Source organism: Aulonocara stuartgranti (assembly GCF_965226115.1).
Source record: "Aulonocara stuartgranti genome assembly, chromosome: 4".
Lineage (NCBI taxonomy): Eukaryota > Metazoa > Chordata > Actinopteri > Cichliformes > Cichlidae > Aulonocara > Aulonocara stuartgranti.
In genome coordinates this window covers 20,001,509-20,021,745 of record NC_138942.1, presented here as the reverse complement: position 1 = coordinate 20,021,745, position 20,237 = coordinate 20,001,509, and the positions used below count along the sequence as shown (strand labels likewise).

At 38.8% G+C, this 20,237-nt stretch overlaps 2 long non-coding RNA genes across 11 annotated transcripts in view; both read left to right on the top strand.

Moving 5' to 3' along the window:
- The first annotated feature begins 5,654 nt into the window (after positions 1-5,654).
- On the top strand, positions 5,655-11,560 carry LOC309705086. 9 transcript variants are annotated; one of them, XR_014276482.1, is made up of 8 exons: positions 5,657-5,946; positions 6,048-6,355; positions 6,485-6,755; positions 6,851-6,941; positions 7,226-8,279; positions 8,353-8,509; positions 10,796-10,971; positions 11,058-11,560. It is a non-coding gene; the product is annotated as an uncharacterized lncRNA (long non-coding RNA). The 9 variants fall into 9 exon arrangements; XR_014276485.1 differs by having other exon boundaries at positions 5,660-5,946; positions 7,226-7,478; positions 8,111-8,509; XR_014276486.1 differs by having other exon boundaries at positions 5,662-5,946; positions 7,226-7,362; positions 8,111-8,509.
- A 7,213-nt stretch (positions 11,561-18,773) lies between these two features.
- LOC309705090 overlaps positions 18,774-20,237 on the top strand; it is a 28,280-nt gene continuing 26,816 nt past the window's right edge. For both annotated transcript variants that reach the window (XR_014276498.1, XR_014276499.1), the window contains exon 1: positions 18,774-19,340. This is a non-coding gene — a long non-coding RNA (uncharacterized lncRNA). The remainder of the gene's footprint in view (positions 19,341-20,237) is intronic.

The following is a 20,237-nucleotide window of genomic DNA, read 5'->3' as shown; positions in this document are numbered from 1 at the left end:
AGCTAAAAACAGCGCCCACCTGGCTTGACGTTCGTTGAGCCTCTTTGCAGACCGGAGGTACTCTAAATTCTTGTGATCAGTCCAGACGATGAAAGGCTGGACTTTTCCTTCTAGCCAGTCCTGCCACTCCTCCAGGGCCAGCTTGATGGCCACCAGCTCGCGGTCCCCGATGTCATAGTTTTGTTCTGCTGGGGAGAGACGGCGGGAGAAAAATGCACAGGGGTGGAGTTTACCTTTACTACGTCGAGAAAGCACAGCTCCTACCCCTTAATCAGAGGCATCCACTTCCACAATGAACTGCTGGTTAAGATCTGGTTGTGAGAGAATCAGAGCAGAGGCTTCTTCAGTTGTGTGAAGGCCTCCTGAGCTGGCCCATCCCACAGAAAGGGGAGGTGAGACAGGTTAGGGGAGCAGCAATCTTACTATAATCCCGAATGAAGCGTCGAAAAAAGTTTGCAAAGCCCAGGAACGATTGGAGTTGTTTACGATTGACTGGAACTGGCCAGTTCAGCACTGCATCCACCTTAGCAGGGTCAGCCTTAAGGTTTCCCCGTTCAATGATGTAGCCCAGGAATGACACAGTGCTGACATGGAATTCACATTTCTCAGCTTTGCCAAACAAGCGGTTTTCCAGGAGATGCTTAAGGACCTGTCTTACATGACGTTCGTGAAAATGAGCATGTCGTCCAAGTAGACGAAGACAAAATACAGAGGACGTCGTTGACAAGAGCCTGAAAAACAGCTGGAGCATTAGTTAACCCAAATGGCATGACTAGATTCTTGAAGTAACCAAGATGAGTGTTGAAGGCCGTCTTCCATTCATCTCCCTCCCTTATCCTCACCAGATGATAAGCATTGCACAGGTCCAGCTTAGTAAAGATGGAGACTCTCTGAAGCAGTTCAAAGGCAGATGTTAGCAAAGGCAGTGGGTACTTGTTTCTCACATTGATCTTATTAAGACCCCGATAGTCAATACAAGGCCTTAAACTCTATCTTTCTTTTCTACAAAGAAAAACCCAGCCGTAAGAGGAGAGGAAGATGTATCTTTCCAGTGCCTCACGTTCAGGTTGAGAAATACTGTATAAACGGCTTGTAGGAAGGGGAGTGCCGGGGAGGAGGTCAATACCACAGTCATAAGGTCTGTGAGGGGGCAACAAAGATGCACGGTCTTTACTAAACACCTCCAGGAGATCATGATAGATGGGAGGGATGGAGGAGAGATCAGGAGAATCAGGGGCAGAGCCTGGATCTGAAGAACTGATAGGCGATATAGCGGCCTTTAAGCAGGTCATGTGACACCCCTCCCCCCACCCCGAAACCTTAGCTGTCTTCCAATCTAGTGTGGGATTGTGTTGTTGCAACCAAGGAAATCCTAATACCAATGGCGTGAGCGGAGCTTTAAACACAAACAAGCGCAGGGTCTTGGAATGATTGCCGGAGGGTGTTAAAGAAATAGGCTCAGTGATATGGGTGACGTCAGGGAGGCGTTGCCCATTGAGTGCCGTAACTTTAAGTCTGTGAGGAAGGAGCTCAGTTGGAATGTTTAATCGGCGGGCTAAAGCTGCATCAATAAAATGTTTGCTCTGCTCCGGAGTCAATTAAGGCACGGAGCGCGTGAGAAGTCGAACACAGTGATTTTTGTGGGGATTAAAAGGTGTGAGGGAGAATCTCTACAAGAAAGTTCGCCCACCCGTACTCCCCTCTCTACTGGCGGGCAGAGAGAATTGAGTTAAAAAGCCTGTACAGTTTTCCAATCCACCAGAAAAAGGCTCGGGGGTTGGGAATGGTCGTTCAGGAAGCGCTGGTGGTGCTGGTTGCGAAAGATTTGCGAAAGAGGAGATTGTGGGATGTACTTAGCAACGTTGTGCGCTGGGCCAGTGCCGGAGTGAGAGCTGCCAGCTGTTGGTTGATATGCTGCAACATTTGCTCGTGCCGTACCAGTATGACTTCAGGCGAAACAGCAGGCTGATCTGGCTGTGGCACGAATTCCGAGTCCGCTGAGTCCATACTGACTGGATCGTTCTGTTACGGTCACAGGGGGGACTCAAACGCAGGACTCCTTGCTTAACCCTTTGACTGCCTGCTCAACCATTTGGTTTAGCATATTTTGAGAGACTATATATAATGAACTGGAGTACTTGGCTTAACTCAACCTTATTGAGCCATCTCTACCACTTGGTTGAGTTATGTTATCCTAAAAAAAAACACTAGATGGCACTGTGTCAGGATATGGCAGGCCTCATCTGCCACCCTCCAACCAGGAAATCAGAAAGCAAAAAATCACTCTGGACACATGGACTGTTTTGGCTAAAAATTTTAAAGGTAAGTACATTTTTCTGCAGTATAAACATGTCAGAGTCTTTACTGAACATGATTATGTCATTTGATACCAGAAAATAGCTGTAATAAATCCATAATATTTTTTTAAAAACATGCTCAACCAAACGGTTGATTTGTCAATTGATGGTAAGAGTAGCAAAACTTAGCTAATGTTTAGAACTGTTGTTTTAACATATGAAATTGACTATTTACTATTGAATATAAATAATTTAATGATCTATACATGTAAATATGACATGTTTAAATTTTTCCATGACAAATACTGTATGTTACAAAATGTTCTAATTTTTAAAGATTTACTCACTTTCTGTGATTATTTTTTAAAGTACAGTTTTAAATGACACATGGAAATCAAACCAACTATATTTCTACAATTTTTTTTTTTTTTTAATGTTTATTAGATGGATTGCAAATCCTTTTATGGAGCAAGACAACGCACCTACCTGGCCCTTGTACCTGAAAATTCTCAGGACTCCGATGGTGAACTGAGTGATGATGACCCAATAGAGGATCCAGATTTTCAACCCAATTTTGCAGATGATAGTGATGAAAGCTGCTTTGATGTTTCCCTGGATGAAGATGCTCCTTCAACAAGTAGATCTAATAAACTTTCGCGTAAAATGAGCAAAAAAGGGAAACCTATCCTAAAAACAGTTCCCTTGGATGAAGCAGAGGATACATTAGACCCATCTTCCAAGACCCCAGCCAAGTCTACAAGATGGTACCTGCCACTCTTTGGTTACATGCTTGATCTGTCCATTGCAAATTCCTGGCTGGTCTACAAGAGGGAATGTGGACAACTAAACCAGAAACCAATCACACTCAAAAGATTCCGCCTGGCAGTTGCGCATAGCTTGAAACAAGTCAACAAGCCAGCATCCAAAGTTGGCCGACCATCAATCAGCTCTCCACCACCACCAAAGAAACGATACACCCCAAGACCCTCACATCCACAGCCAGATGTGCGATATGACTGCTTTGGGCATTGGCCACTTCACTGTGACAAGCGAGGCCGATGCAATTACTGTCCAAAGGGCGTCTCAAGATGGAAATGCCAAAAATGCAATGTTTTCTTGTGCTTGAATGCCAGTCAGGAATGCTTTGCAGTGTACCACCAGAAGATCTAATCATCAAGGGGTATTGGTGAAGTTGCATGAACGGCAAAAGAAAAGAGCCAGAACTGTTTCAGTGTGTTCTCAAATTTTTCAGTGCAAAATGGCAATGGTATATAATATACCACCAGAATTTTCTGGAAAATAAAATAAAAAATGTTAGTGCTGTTCCAACACTACAGTGAAAAGTTTATGTTAACAACAGGTCAAAAGTGAATTTGTATGTTTATGAATTTTCGGTAATTGCAGATCAAGTTTTTGATCAAATTTACAATATTTTTGTGTTTTATACATTTTGTGGTTTGTTATTATAACGCCCACTGTTGAAATGGAATCCAACAATGTTTGATGTTTTACTACCACAACAAAGTGGGTCAAACACAAAATTTGGTAGTTATTGTTTTGCAAAATGAGTATAACCTTTACTTTTTTCTACCAGTTATGTCTGTAGAACTTTATGTAGTTGTACCATAGAGAGACATCTCAACCGTTTGGTAGAGGGTAATATTTAAAAAACTATAAGGTGTGTATAATTTTTTTTTTTGATTGTGATCATTATTGACCTAAAGGAATAGAAAATATGAACAAATAATTTTTTCATTGTATTTTTCTTGGTGAGGCAGTCAAAGGGTTAAAGGAAGAACAGAGGGTTTTTATTTACAAACACCAGGTGAAATGTGTAACAGTGACTCAGTGCTATGTACAAGCGTGCGGGGATCAAGCTTCCAGGGAATCCACGGGGAAAAGCAGGGGAACACTCTCACTCCTCTTCAGTCTCTCTTGGCATCTCACCAGTCATTTACTCCTCTCTCGGACCAGAAACTCCGTAGGGAACAAGGGCAGGCCCAGAGGTCTGTACACAGGGAAACAAAACGTTAGCACAAGAAGCTGAAACGCGGGAACTAGACTGTAGTGTCTAAGCCAGGATTTCACTGACACAGGTCAAGCAACGATCCAGCGAAGAGCAGTGTCACTTCTTCCCTTTAGTAGAGGCCAGTTAATGAGACGCAGGTGTTGATCATCTCCCAGGTATGTAGGCCAAAGGTGGGAGCCCACAATGAACTCCGCCCAGGCAACAGGGGGAGAGAGGGAGAGAGAGAGGGAGAGGAGGAAAAAAAAGAACACAAAGCAAAACTTCTCAGGCAGATCTGTCGGACCATGACACTTTTATACTCAGCTCTCTCTTCACCACAACAGACTGGTGCAGCATCCGCTTCACTGCGGCCGCTGCACCAATCTGTCTGTCGATCTCCGGCTCCCTTCTCCCATCACTCATGAACAAGACCCTGAGATACTTAAACTCCTCCACTTGGGGCAGGAACTCATTCCTGAATCAGAGTGGGCACTCCACCCTAAGCTGTTTAAGTTCCTTAAACAGCTGTACAAAATCCAGTAGTCTTTATCCTGTCTACATGTATCTGATAATCAGTTGTATATTTTAGTTTTTCTCATTCTCTGAATTTTTGTACAAAATAATACACAATAAATTATTTGTCCCAATTTTTAGTCAGTGTAAAAATGACATATTTAAAAACATTCAACATTGTAGACTGTTGTTGCGTGAGTTATCTACTGAGGGATGTATTTTTGTTACATCATCTCCGTTTATAACCTGTAGAGTGACAAATTTCCAAAGACAAGAAGAGAGAGCAGCTAAATTGGGTCTTAATGGTAGTGCAAACAGAGGAATGGTTAGGACCACAGCGATCCACTGTGTAACTCAAAAAACTTTCAGACTGTGGTTTAAAACTCACACATGATTCAGAAAAATAAACTGCATGTGGCATAAACGCTAATCACACTTGGCAATCTTTCTTCTGTAAAAAACTTCACATCAGATTTACAGAATAATTTATCAGAGCAGATATTAGATCAGATATTGACAGTGGCTGCTAGAATAACACTAAGAAAAGAGCAACAGTGAATAATTCATATGCTTTACACAGATGCTTAAAATATAGTAGACAAAAAAAAAAAGCATTAAAAGTTCTTATTATTAGATAAATACAGGCCAATCCACATCCACAGCGCTGGGATCAGCAGCCCATGTGATACCAAAAATGCAAAATGTTAGCTTTTAAAACTGGTTGCATTTTAGTCTATTATTACAAGATTTGAGAACTAAAATCTTTGGCAAATTGATAAGAAAATATGGATGTGGTGCACATGCAAACTGATATGAGAAATTTAAATGTGCACTTTGTTTCTCTTACTGGCATAACCACACCTCACACCTGCTGTTTGTGATGCTCCGTTGCTCTTTGCATTCTTTCACTTCTGTGTTTTGGTACTTTTTTGAGACCTGGTTGTTACTCAATGCTTCCGCTTGCTTCTTGCCCTGATCACTCTGTCTTATCATGCATAACAACTGTGCAACAGACTTCCTGCCCTATTTTCGCCTTGCTGAACAACACTAAACAATGTAAAAGTACAACTCTAACATAACTTAATGACAACTGAAATTGAAGAGTTCTGCATTTACCAGAATCTGAAGGTATGTATAACTTAGATAAGATTAATGTTTTTCCTTGTTGTGTTCACACATGATATTTATAATGAGTTATGTAAATCAAACTAATCTCTTCTTTATTTCAGTGCCATGGATTGTGTCGCCAAACATCACATTGTACCCAGTCTCAGAAGGGGAATTTGGAATCTCACCAGTAAGGCTCATCTGCTAAATGGCTTTTTTCCAGACAACCTGGCTTTGGAGTGGTTTTAGGACAAATCACCACTGAGTCAAAACAAGAAGCCAAGCAGAACGAAGCTAGAAAGTGAAGGGACAGAGCAGAAAACCTTCAGCCTGAGCAGCAAACTCTCAGTGTGGGGACAAGGATCAACTTTTACCTGCAAAGCTAATCACAATTATACTGAATATAAGAAGACAATGAGCATTTGTCACAGTGAGTATGTACAGCTACTGTCTCAAAGCACATATTCAACATGCACATTTGCAGGAATATGTAAAGCAAATTAAAAACAGTCTTAAGATAAAGCTTATTAATTAGCATGTTTTTTCTTTAATTCCACAGACATTCACCTTCCATTCATGTGGAGATTCCCAAGTTTAAGACTTTAGCGTCAGACTCTAATGTGCAAGGAACATGTTGGGTCCACACTAATTTTGATGCCATGATCTCCTGGCTGATTAATGGAGCGCCACAAACAGCTAATAAGAGTAAAACACAACTCTTATTATAAGTATAAAAAAGATTTTGAGTTGGCGGAAGCAAGTAAAGCATTTAACATGCAGAGGAGAGCAAACGTGTGTCACATCTGCTGAGAAGACTATAAATATTGCAGGTAAGATGATATTAAGATTACAGGAAATTCAGGCATCTTATGACCAAAGAGGACCTAAATAATATTTTTGCTTTTTTTTTAAAATTGTCCTCCAGTTCAAACTCCATAGAAATCAGGATCTTGCCCAGATCTGCTGAAGGGAAAAACTGTCCTCATGTGACCTCTACATCACCTTACAAGTCAATGGTGATTAAAGTAAAAAAAAAAAAAAAAAAAAGATTTTCCTGAAGGCTGAAGGCGCTGGCCTCCTTTTAATCAGTAGTTAATTCACAGTCCCTCAGATGTACTGGAAAAAAGACAGAAAGTTTACCTGCAAAGTCAATAAGTTTATAGTCAAACTCTACCAGCTATATTTTTGGTAACAAGCTACTCTTGCTTCCCTTTTAGGCAGCTGATTTAACTTTGTTGATTTATACTTTAATAGTTTCTGTTAAATAGATTAATTGATGCTCTGATTTGTTTCACTTTAGTGGAGCTTCTTCTGGTCCAAAGTACTAAAAATCAAGAATGTGGGATACTGTTTTCCGTGATTTGAACAGCCCAGCGCGCGCTCCCGACACAGGGAAAACCAATTCTGCAGGGGAGACCTACCTTGGCACTTGTGCAGGTGAAACCAAATGGAAGATATGCTTCACCCTCATTGTTTTTTTTTATCATCACCACCTTATATGGTATCATAGTTACATTGATTAAGATAAGTGCCTGTCATTTGATTGTTTAAAAGTAAGATTCCAGTCCAATTTTTAAATTATACTGGGCATTTTTACTATAATAATAATAATAATAATAATAATAATAATAATAATAATAATAATAATAATAATAATAATAATAATAAACACCATGTTTATCCTTCAGAAAATTGCTTCGTGCTCCAAGATATTGTAATTCTCAGATTTTCCACAAGAGTGAGACAAAGCTCCATGTGCAGAAGCAGCAATATAGTTTCCACCTCTAAGTAAAAAAAAAAACTACTAATGTTGTGATTTTAAGATGCCGATAAATGTGTTAGTATGCCAGTGGTGTTATGAAGAGGTGCAGTCATTTGAAAGCACAAAGACTGTTGTTGTAACTCTTCTTCTTTGCAAACACATGTAGTGTCCTTGTAAATCTGTACACTCTCTGTCTTTGAATGAAATGCATTTGTGTACTTTGGGGGTTTACAGGAATTCACAACTGGCAGGGAGAGCACTAAACACACTAAAGCTTACTATTGGCAACCTCTGAAGTGATCTGTTGCACTTTCAGACTATCCCATATTTTCACGATAACAAAAACACATTTATTAACATTGGAAATATCAGTATTTAATACACTACCAGGACACACCTTCTCATTTATTATTCACATTGTAGATTCTCACTGAAGGCATCATAACTATGAATGAACACATATGAATGACCTGACGTCCTGCCTCGTCCTTGCCATAGCATCTGTGCTGTACCTCATCGATTGCTTTTTTGCTTCCCCCGAGTTCCTGTGCTGCTCACTATTTCACCATGTACCAGGACACACTGATTGATGGTGAGTTAATGATACTTAACATTTTATCTGTCTCACTCGTTCCTCTCTGTTATCATCTCATCAAATGTTACAGGTCAGAGTATGGAGTCCATTCCTTCCAGTCAGAGAAAAGGCCTGGGGAGACTCTCAGTTTCTCCTGTAGAGGATCAGGCTTCAGTTTTCATTGCTGTGTTATCTGGTCTTATCTGATCTGGGACAGAGAACCTGCAGGAAAACCACTGGAATTGATTGTGAGCGGCTTTTTCAACTTCCAGCAGAAATAGTTATGCAAGCAGCTTGAGAGGACGTGTAGAAATCAGCAGAGATGACAGCAACAGCATGGTGTATTTGATTTGGTTTGATTCCAATTTGAGGCCAGAGGATTCTGCTATTGATTACTGTGCTAAAGAGAAACACAGTGGTTAAAGCAGCTGAAGAGGCTTTACAAAAACAGCCTGCCATCTACTTTTAGAAGATCCCAAAGGAAGCAGTTGTTCCTCAAAAACAGGGACACCGGCTGATGAGATAATTGTAAGAAATTTCTTTAATAAAAGAGATGATAATGGTAATAAGAAACATTATTTAGAAAAAAAGCAAATATTGAAAATAATGGACATGGATAAAAAAAAAAAGATTGCCACCTATCAGACATTTATTAAAACAACAGAAGCTCCCATGCTATCACCTTGAGTACCAATCCTGTTGTCTGTAGCTCTGCTGCTGCTGGATCCTGTGACTCTCACTGAAGTCGAGACACTAACAGCAAGATCACAGCACATTAAGTGTTACTGTTATTACAGTGATATTCAATGTTTTTTCAAAAACATTTAAATGTGAAAAGTTGTCACAGCTTGCCTCGTTTTTTTTTTTTCTTTTCTTTTTCTTTTCTCTTTTTTCTTTTTTTCAGCAGTGTTTCCCAAATATTACAGTAAAGACGTCATCATCATCACCATCACATCATCATCTACGATCAGTTACGCAGCTGTGTAGAGCTCCTTCCCAAAACCATCATTATGGACCCTTTGTTTATGTCAAGAAAGGCTTTGCTGATCGACAGAATTACACAATAAACCATCAAGAAAGTGATAAGATGAACACCGAGTGCTACATGTCTATAATAAAACAAATGGACTGATGATGAACCCAATTATGATCCTCTGATTTAATCATTCAGTCATTTTAATTAATTGGCTATCGCTACAACCATCATTAAGCCCAACAGATAATACCTACTTAAGTGCGTCTTCTGGTTGACGTGGGTGTCGCATTATCTTTTTTTCCTACCTGCTGAATCACAGTGGCAGATTGTTAAGACAGAGCTCGCGGTCCTCAGTACTTAATTACAACGTGATACTCCAGGTTTGTGCTGCAGACAGAAAGTCAGCACAGCGTCTGCTGCTTCACGTTGTCTGTATGGAGGAGAGTAATTGTGAACAAAGTGCCAGGGGGCTGAACTCTATCAAATTTATTGACTGCCTCTCACTGTTGCATGACAATAACCCTTCTCTGGAGTAACCCACCTGCCCGCCCTCATTGCTCTGCTGGCAGTTCTAGAGGTTAAGGCCACAACAAACCACTGATTTACTGGGCCCCAGAACAAATGGGAGCAAGCACCAAGGGGGTTTCAAAGTAGCCTGCAATATTCGATTTCTTCTGCCTCCCCGTTCCAGGCCACTGACTTTTCAGAATAAGCAGATATTCTCTAACCTCAAGGCTAAAAGCAAGGCATATGAAGTCAGCCGACTACAAGAGCCTTTAATGAGCAGATATACTGTTTGTTAGGTAAATTTCCCGGATATTTTGTTTCACTTGTGCCAGCTTCGGGCAGAAATCTCTCAACTTGTTCCTGCTGTAGCAAACGGTCTCTCCAGGGCTTATCAGGCGGGTGCAGATGAGGAGCACTGTGGTCTGGAGAAGGTTCTAATCTGTCTTCTCTACTGTGCTGAAGCAGATACATGCTGTGGGTTTGTGTATGATGTGTTGGGAGAGATGTGTGTATATGAGGACTACTTAAAGGGACGCCAACAGAACGTACGAGTTGGAGAGAAAGGATCTAGCCACGACACAGTCAGCAAAACTAGTTTTCATCAAAAGGCTTTCCTTTCTGTCACATATGGGCTGTTTTAGTGTTGGCAAATATTACTGTCATTTCAGAGTGGATTAAAAAAGCACCTCCTATTTCAACTTTTTCTTTGGCAATGTAAGCAGTTTTACCTTTTTATGAGTCAAATAAGGTAGAATTGGAGAAGCTGTCTCAGCTTGCCTTGTTAAATGTGCACTCACTAAATGTGCAACTCACTGAATACTGAAAACAACAGAACTGAAAAAAAGGGAACTTTTTTGGCACGGGTCTAACTGTATATCTTTGTGATTTTAGAATAAGATTTGAAATGTCAGTTTTATCTTTTATTTCCTGTTTATGTTTATTTTCTGTTTTTCTGTTTATTTTTTTAAAACAAGAAATGAATTAAAGAATGTCTGAACTGATTTGACAAAACCACTTTTTTTTTTTTTTACAATTCTTTATATCTCTTCAGATCTCTTATAATCTGTCAGCATCCATCTATATGCAAAGCAAACCACCTGATAGTCGACTATAAAGACTTGAAATCATGCCACCCGTTAAAACAGAAGAAGAAAGGTTCCCATCAGATTATCCTGAGTACCAAAATGTTCTCTGTGTCTCTGCTGCTCCTGCTGGCTGCTGGATCCTGTGAGTCTCACTGAAAAAAAAATCACTGACAGAATGATCACAGCATACTGACTGTTACTGTTAAATAAAACATGTTTTCTCCACAGGTGTGAAGTGTGAACAGCTGACACAGCCAGAGTTTGTGACTGTGCAGCCAGGTCAGCGTCTGACCATCACCTGTCAGGTCTCTTATTCTCTAAGCAGCTGGAGGACAGCTTGGATCAGACAGCCTGCAGGGAAAGGACTGGAGTGGATTGGAGGTGCACATTATGGACACAACACATACTACAAAGATTCACTAAAGAACAAATTCACCATCAACTTAGACACTTCAAGCAAGACAGTGACTCTAAATGGACAGAATATGCAGCCTGGAGACACTGCTGTGTATTACTGTGCCAGAGGGTCACAGTAATACAAAACATCAGTGGAGCTGAACACAAACCCCTCAGAGCTTCAACATGTGTAACATCCTCCACCAGTACAGGAGCCCCCAGACTACAGAACACTGTTATCTGCTGCATGTCGCTGTTTAGCAGTGGAGATTGACATGATAATATATATTTTTTGAAGTTATAGTTATGAATAAAGTTTTACATTTTCAACCTTAGTAACTTGCTCAATTTGACATTTTTTTCTGTAATTAAGTGACAATAATATATTTTGATACTCATTTATATGATAAGTTTTTCCAGCTAAACCTTTGTGTTAAACCACCTGTAATGAAGGTTAGAATTTGTTGGTTTTCATTATTTGCAAAACTAAAATAATACAAATATGTAATGATCACTAAGCAGGCAGGACTCATGCTAAAGTTCACTGAATTTATTTAAAGTGAATTAAAATACAAACTAAACCTTGGCACTAATGAAGGTCCCAGTAGGACAGGGCTGACTTTTCCACAAATCCACACTGATACAGATTCTCTCATAAAAACACCAAATAGCTCTCCTCTCCTTAGCAGAAATTTTGAGAAGGACAAAGGTCTAGGAGCCAAGTTTTGCTAACCGATGCAATGCAATGATCCAGCAAAGACTGATGATCTGACGTTACATCAAGTAGTGGCTGCAGAGAAGTACATGAGGGACAGGTGTGTGCACGGATAACCTGAGATGTGTCCCACCTCCACACAAAAGCAGCACAAAGGATAGAAAGAGAGAAAATAGAGCGAACTGAGGACAAAGCAATATTCCTGAAATATGCACATTATCTAAGTCATCACAGGGGTAGATGAGAGAAGCCTACTGTTTATTGTTTAAGATAAGATAAGATAAGGTAAGATAAGACTTTATTGATCCCACAACGGGGAAATTTTTGCGTCACCTCAGCTCAGGTACAGATATCAGAAGGAAATACAAAAATACAAATAAGTACAATCAATGAAAAAAAGTAAGATAATACACTATATACAATGGTAGCATACACAGTATGTGATTATGGATATAGTTGGAAATATGGAAGACATAAACTATATAGCTTGATATAGCTATTGTACCACTACTATTCCTATTTATAGACATGTACACATACACATGTACACACTTAATATACATATGTATACATATACATACATATATACCTGCACATGTCCATACACATGGAAGGTCCATTATGCATGAAGTGGTGACCGTGGATGTTCACAGTGTCCAGTGACTTATGACATCGTGATTGAGGAGTTATAGAGTCTAACTGCTGTTGGGATGAATGATCTGCGAAAGCGCTCCTTCCTGCAGCGAGGGTGTTTCAGTCTCTGACTAAAGGAGCTGCTCAGCCCACTCACATACTCATGCAGTGGGTGATGTGGGTTGTTCATGATGGATGTCAGCTTTACTAACATCCTCCCCTCACCAAAGTTTAGTCAAAGTTTTACAAATAAAAACATGTTTTTAATTTAATTTAAAAAAAACTATAAAATATACAGTAAAATTATATCTGTCACTTCCCATATATTTGTCCTCCCATTGATATCCTGATATTAATCTTCAGGCTTTGCAGTTTGCATGTTTTCTCTGTTTCAATCATCAGAAAAGATGCAAAAGTTAATGACCCTGTGTTTCTGGCTGCCTGGAAATTAGGTTGGGCCATCTGGCTTTTTAAAAGAAATCTTAAGGGCACTTCAGATACAATGTGACGACAGCACTGCTGTGCCCAGAAACCCATTATGTCCAGTGGCTTGCTCCTCATCAGGAATGACAGGGACCGGCTGAAGATCATAGCAGAAAAAACCCCAAAATAAATTATGTGCTACATGCTGAACAGGGCAGCCAGTGCAACAAACATTTCAGGTCATTTACTCAAACTAGCAGTCTGGGCAGCACGCTCTACTTTTTATAGAAAGCTATTATAACATATCATTCTATTCATCTGTTAGTTGCTAAAAATATTTACTAAGTTCTTTATATACTGCTGAGTTTACTTTGTAGGAGGAGTCTATGTAAAACTGATACCTTCAGTAGATTTATATATCTTGGTACTCAATCTACCAGAGACACTGCAGACTAGACAAAGACATTTGACCTTAACAATGATCAGAAAAGTTTATTTTGCTATTTTACTGATTTCGTTTTTTTTCTTGACTGGTAAGGACGTTTTTTACATTTTTTGTTCAAATTAATTGTTATGAAGTAAACTTTTTGGAATAATAAGCCATTAACATTTCTGTAGGTTCTGAGGGTCAAACACTGACTGAGTCTGAATCAGTGATTAAAAGGCCTGGAGACTCCCACAGACTGACCTGTACATACTCAGGGTTCAGTGGTGATGACCGTTATGCTTGGATCAGACAGGCTGCTGGAAAAGGACTGGAGTGGATTGCTTATATCGATAGTGGCAGTGGTAGTAGCAAGTACTACTCTCAGTCAGTCCAAGGCCGGTTTACCATCTCCAGAGACAACAGCAGAAAGCAGGTGTATCTGCAGATGAACAGCTTGACGATTGAAGATTCAGCTGTTTATTATTGTGCTCGAGAGTCACAGTGACACAAAATGAAGAAATGCTTATTTAATGAATTAATATAATATATCTGTAAAGAGAAATCATCATCATCCACAGACCTCCAAAAACCTGTGCAGATACTCAAAATGCAGACCAAAGTTTTTCATGAAATACTTCATCATCCTTTTTTTTTTGCTTCCACAGAAATCATTAAAATATCTATAATATTAATTATAAAACTGGAGCACTGCAGTTAATGTTCCCATGACTCTTCATTTATGTGTTATCCAATATTTTTATTACTCATATGATCATGTTTGTGTTTTATAAGTATTAATCAATAATCGTCATTAATCTTCACCTTGACCTGTTCTATTGATATAATCAGTGGCTGACTTTAAAACAGATTTATATATTACATATCCTAACTACATGGCTAATTGTGACTGGTCTTAAAAAAATGTGGGATGAATGCAAAACCACAATATTTTTGCATGCTGCTCCTCCTCTATAAATCTGACTTCAGAGAAGATGACAGGAAGCTAAGGACACACAGTTTGACAGTATGGACTACAGCAGCGGTCCCCAACCTTTTTTGCGCCACGGACCGGTTTATGTCCGACAATATTTTCACGGACCGGCCTTTAAGGTGTCGCGGATAAATACAACAAAATAAAACTAGCACCGGTACCGAAAAAAAGAAGATTTATTCATAACACACGTGAAAAGACCCAGGAAAACCGAGTTAACGATAAAAATGATAACAAAATAACTGAAAACCAATAAAAACCCTGAAAACCATACATTTCACACCCGAGCCTCAAGTCTCGCGGCCCGGAACCAAACAACTGGGGGTTGGGGACCGCTGGACTACAGGACAGGACTGCTGCTGTTAACTATCTGCTGGGCAGGTGAAAATACTCATAGACCTGATATTACACAACATTTGTTTCTCTCAACAAACTATTTAACTCAGTGTGATTTGGTGCTGTTGACAGGTGTTGTTGGTCAGACTCTGATTGAGTCTAAACCAGTCATTAAAAGGCCTGGAGAATCCCACAGACTGACCTGTACAGGCTCTGGATTCACATTCAGCAGCTACCCTATGAACTGGGTCAGACAGGCTCCTGGAAAAGGCCAGGAGTGGATCGCTTTTGTACACACACGCAGTTCTCATTTCTATTACTCCCAGTCAGTCCAGGGTCGATTTACTATTTCCAGAGATGACTCCAGCAGTAAAGTCTATCTACAGATGAACAATCTGAAGACTGAGGACACAGCAGTTTATTACTGTGCCCGACAGACACAGTGAGAAACAATAACAGGAGAGTCATACAAAAACTACTTCCTCTATTTACCAATAACGTGGAATACTGAATTTTATCAAAAAAGGTGGCATTTTCTTTAGAAATGCGAGATGAAATTTTCCTCAATGTACTCTGATGCTAAGTGGTAATACACATGTCGCATACAATGCTATTCTGTATTAAAAAGTGGAAACAACATTTTCAGAATCAAAAAGTTATTAATGAGCAGCTATGGCAAAACTCTAACTGTGTATCTTCATGAATGTGCAAAGAGTTTTGAAATTTTCCAGTTAAAAATAAAGTAAAATACTGTCCACTTCTGTTTTGCAGTATTTATATATTAAATAAATATTTTTTTAAAACTTTATTTAAAGTCAAATTGATATAAAATTCAGGGAAAGCACAAAAATTTAAATTTTTTAGATTGAATTGCAAAATGTTTCAAGGGGAGTGTTTTTTTGTTCTTCTAATCCAGGGGTGTCAAACTCAAATACACAGTGGGCCAAAATTCAAAACTGGAACAAAGTCGCGGGCTAACATTAATATTTATTGAAAAAAAAAAATCTTCCTCCAGATACAAGAATGAATCTTTTCTTATGGACTCAAATACGTTTTGCTGGAAAACTGAATATGGAACAAGCAAAGCTTAATACTAAACAATATATATATTAGCTGTATAATACCGGTAGGCCAGCTCTAATAGTAATTTGGTATGGCTTCGTGGGCCAAATGTAATTAGGCTGCGGGCCAAATTTGGCCCGCGGGCCAGAGTTTGACACCTATGTTCTAATCCATTGCAGGTTTATAGAAACCTGGCCTGTATTAATACACCAAGACAATGAAACACTCTTGATATATAAAACATTTTCTAGAAACATTTTTTAGAAAGATAAACTGAAATTAAAGGACAAAAAACATTGCATTAGATAAAATGTATTTCATATGAGGAAGCTGCAGATTAATTTACATTTTTAAGTTATTTTATATAAAACAAGATGTTAAAATAGATCCACTTCTTAGAAAACATCTCATTTGATTACTTGCACATTCAGGATTACCATTTTTAACAATAATTCATTTGAAGTTGTGTGTGTGGCTTTCTGATAAATAGGTCCCTCCCTGGCAATGTGATAGTGACACAGTTTGTTGCTGAGAAAAGCAAGTTATAGCCAAGCCATCTGGTGTGCACTTATGCCTGTGGTGTGCTATCAAATACTGTACATTTGTGTGTTCAATAGAAATAAAGAATAATAAAGCATACAGGTACACACAACAACAGCTCATCATATAGTTTATGAATTCCTGTTTCCATCACTCTGAACGGTCCTACATACTCAAAAGAGTCAAAAGAGATTCAGAATCTCAAGAGTTTCTTTTCCTGGTTAATATCAGTACAAAAATTCTTTCTGAGCAGAAAAAACAGACAAAAAACCCCATAGATGCTTTAATAAATGTAATAGACCACCACCCAGTGTAAGGTTTATGACACAGCTACCCTAAAGTACTTATAATAATATATATTTTTTAAATGTTGTTAATTACTGATCTTATCCATGTAGTTTTTAAATTATGTTTTATTTAAAAATAGCAAAAAAAAGAAATCACATTATTATATTTTATTAAGATGTTAAATTACAGATATTTATTTCCTAAATTGAAAAAAAAAAAAAACTTTTTTTGGTTGACTGTTAAGCTTGATTAATTTCTGACATTTCTGACAGAGGAGTCATGTGTACCAGCTATTTCCAAAAAACAGGTTTTTGACAGATTTATAATTTTTTTTTATGACAAGTGCTGTAATAAATATTTTAAGCACTGTAGTATTGATTTCTTTATAATGATAGCCTGAATACTTGCTGAATGCTAAATTTCTGTGACCTGGAGTGTGGATCTCTTTGAGGAGGAACACATGCAAAATTATATCTTCCATCTTTGAATATGTGTCACAGGATAAAAAAACAAGGACTACATGATTGAATCACACCAATGTGGACTGGGCAGAGAAAAATGGCTCCTACAATGAACCGTTTGATGGCTGTTTTTCTTATCCTGTCAGTTTATTGTGTTGGTAAGGACAGAAGTATTTCTTTTACAAACATTATGACTCAATGACAAATTATATGCTTGAAATACAAAGGCTAATTATGTTTTTATCTGCAGGTACTGAGGGTCAAACATTGACTGAGTCTGAATCAGTGATTAAACAGCCTGGACAATCCCACAGACTGACCTGTACATACTCAGGGTTCAGTGGTGATAACAGTTATGCTTGGATCAGACAGGCTGCTGGAAAAGGACTAGAATGGATTGCTTGGATCCGATATGATGGTGGTAGCATCTACTACTCTCAGTCAGTCAGAGGCCGGTTTACCATCTCCAGAGACAACAGCAGAAAGCAGGTGTATCTGCAGATGAACAGCCTGACAACTGAGGATTCTGCTGTTTATTATTGTGCTCGAGAGCCACAGTGATACAAGAGGAAGAAACTCTGTACAAAAACTCAGCACATCACAAAAGGAACAATTTACTTTCTTCTGTTCACATTTATAGTAATGAACTGCAGTTCAATCTCATTAACACAAGAAGAAACAACAAAGGCACAAGAATCTCCAAAATATTTAACAATATCTGTTGGGATTAGTCATCAATTTGATAATCTATTTCAAATATTTACTATAAATTGCATTCAGCATCTTGTTTAGTTTTCAGACCACATGCATTAATCTTTAATAGTATCTTTCTTAAACATACACTTATTTATCATTACTTATTGCTGCCTGCAGGGAAAGGACTGGTATGGATCTGAATATAATCCTGGTGATTCATTCAGCAAAGATTTAGCAAAAATAAGTTTAGCCTCAACTTAGACTCTTCCAGCAAAGCACTGACTGCAAGTGGACAGATTGTGCAGACTGAAGACACTGCTGTGTATTACTGTGGAAGAGAACCACAGCATCAAAACAGCCATAGAGTTGAACAAAAACCCCTCAGTGCCTAAACAGTTATAACATGAAGCCACCAGAGGAGGAGCCCTCAGACCACTGATGAATTTAAGATATTACATTAATCAAGTGATTTTATCATGTAACTCAATGTGAGTTACATAATGCTAGAAGAATGACTGATGTGAAAATACGTGAGTCAGTAGATATTCCTTTATTATATTTCACTTTGACATCTACAAACTAAAACTCTGCACAGATACTTTGGGGCTACTGTGTTTACCTCTGATTGTTATTAAATAAGCAAACTCAGAATATGTCTGAGGGTGTTTTTATTGTTGTTGTTATTGTTTACTAGCTGTCAGAAATCCCATTTAAAGATAATTTTAACAGACTTTGCACTGTTTAGAAAACAGGTTAAATAACATAGTTAAGACTAAAATTATTGACATTTTAACAAGTTTATTGTACCTTTGCTGTTACACCCTATCTTGTGATGATCCATTTATAAGCAGTATGTTTGTCACTGTTATGTTGTCATGTTATATTACAGTCATAGCTGGACTGGCCATCGGGCATACCGGGCATTTGCTGGCGATTTTTTGTTTTTATGGGCCGATGGATTTTTTTTTTTAGGAAGGGTATATATAATGAAAGGTGTTGGATTGGCCAATTGGTCATGATCGACTCTGGGCTGGACCAATTACAGCCGAGGAGGCTGGATGCACCCTCCCCCTTGTTTAGCAATCACGTGATTTTCGCGCATTGCATGCCGGGAACTCGTGGCAAAACAATTCAAGTACCGCATCAAATGCATTTGCAGCACCGCAAAACGTTCATTCTCCGGTTCCAATACCTTCTTGTTTTTTCTTTGCCGCACAAAAAAGGAATGTACAAAACAAAAGGAGAACAATGCCGTACAAAGACAGACTCGACGAAAAGACAAAGAAAAGATACGAGGAAAAAATCCAAGGAGTGAAAGGGTCAGACCCTTACGAGCACACAGAGTGGACAAAAGATGTTAGCGTGCTGCCCAACTTTCACCACGCTCAGATTTATAATTATACGGTTCTTGGAGTGAGTGCATGCACTCTTGAAGTTTAGTAACTTCAGGTCACTGCAACAAGCCCAGGTACAGTTTACCGATGGATGGGTACAGGACCTTGAAATGCACCGTGTAGAACGAAAGACCATCGTACGAACAAAGGTAAGTTTACCAGTCTCACAAATCGTTGTCATAAATACACATTCGTTAACCGTTTATTAATATAACCTTTGAGCTCAATGGTAATTAATTAGTAGTGGAAATAATTTCTGGTTGCATTACAGAAATGTAGCAGTGACAATAATACTGTATGCTGTAATTGTACTGGACAATTAGTGATACAAAACAACTGTTTTATCCTGTGAATAAAAGTATATGGTTTTGTCAATGTACCATTGTAATAACAGAAGCGAAACGCAATATTGTGTCAGGACAATTCACTATTTATGCACAATAAATAAAGGAGCATAGCGCGACAATTTCTGTTCAGCGCAAGACTTGCTTGTAACCTATATCACCAATTATGTTAAGAAAAATGACGTATTAACTACTACAAAGCTCTGACCTTTGTGGGAATGCTTGGAGCAGACTAACATGTGAGCTGGAGTGTTCTGAGACGTTATATTTGGTATATCCAGACCATCCGTCGGCTCTTACTTCGGAAACATGGCTTAAAAAAATTCTCTTCAACAACGTAATCCGATAAAAAAAAAAAGATCTCTTTACCCGTCGGCTTCCCGTGGCTGTCATGCGACCGGCTATTGCAGTTAATAATACAACAGCTTCTTGCCATTTTTTGGGTTTTTTTTTTATCGCTGTGTAACTGAGTTTAATTGAACGCCTGCGTGCGCTAGTACCTCTTGCCACAAGTTCCCAGAATCCTTTGCGGTTTTACCCCTGAATGACGTCACATTTTCAATCTTTATCCTGGTGGGCCGGTCTCTAGTCAAAATGCCTGGGCCGATTTTTTGTCCCAGTCCAGCCCTGATTACAGTTCAAACAAGTGTGTATCACATGCCTGTAGTGTGAAGTGGAAGTCTAGTTGTGTAATTATGCAAT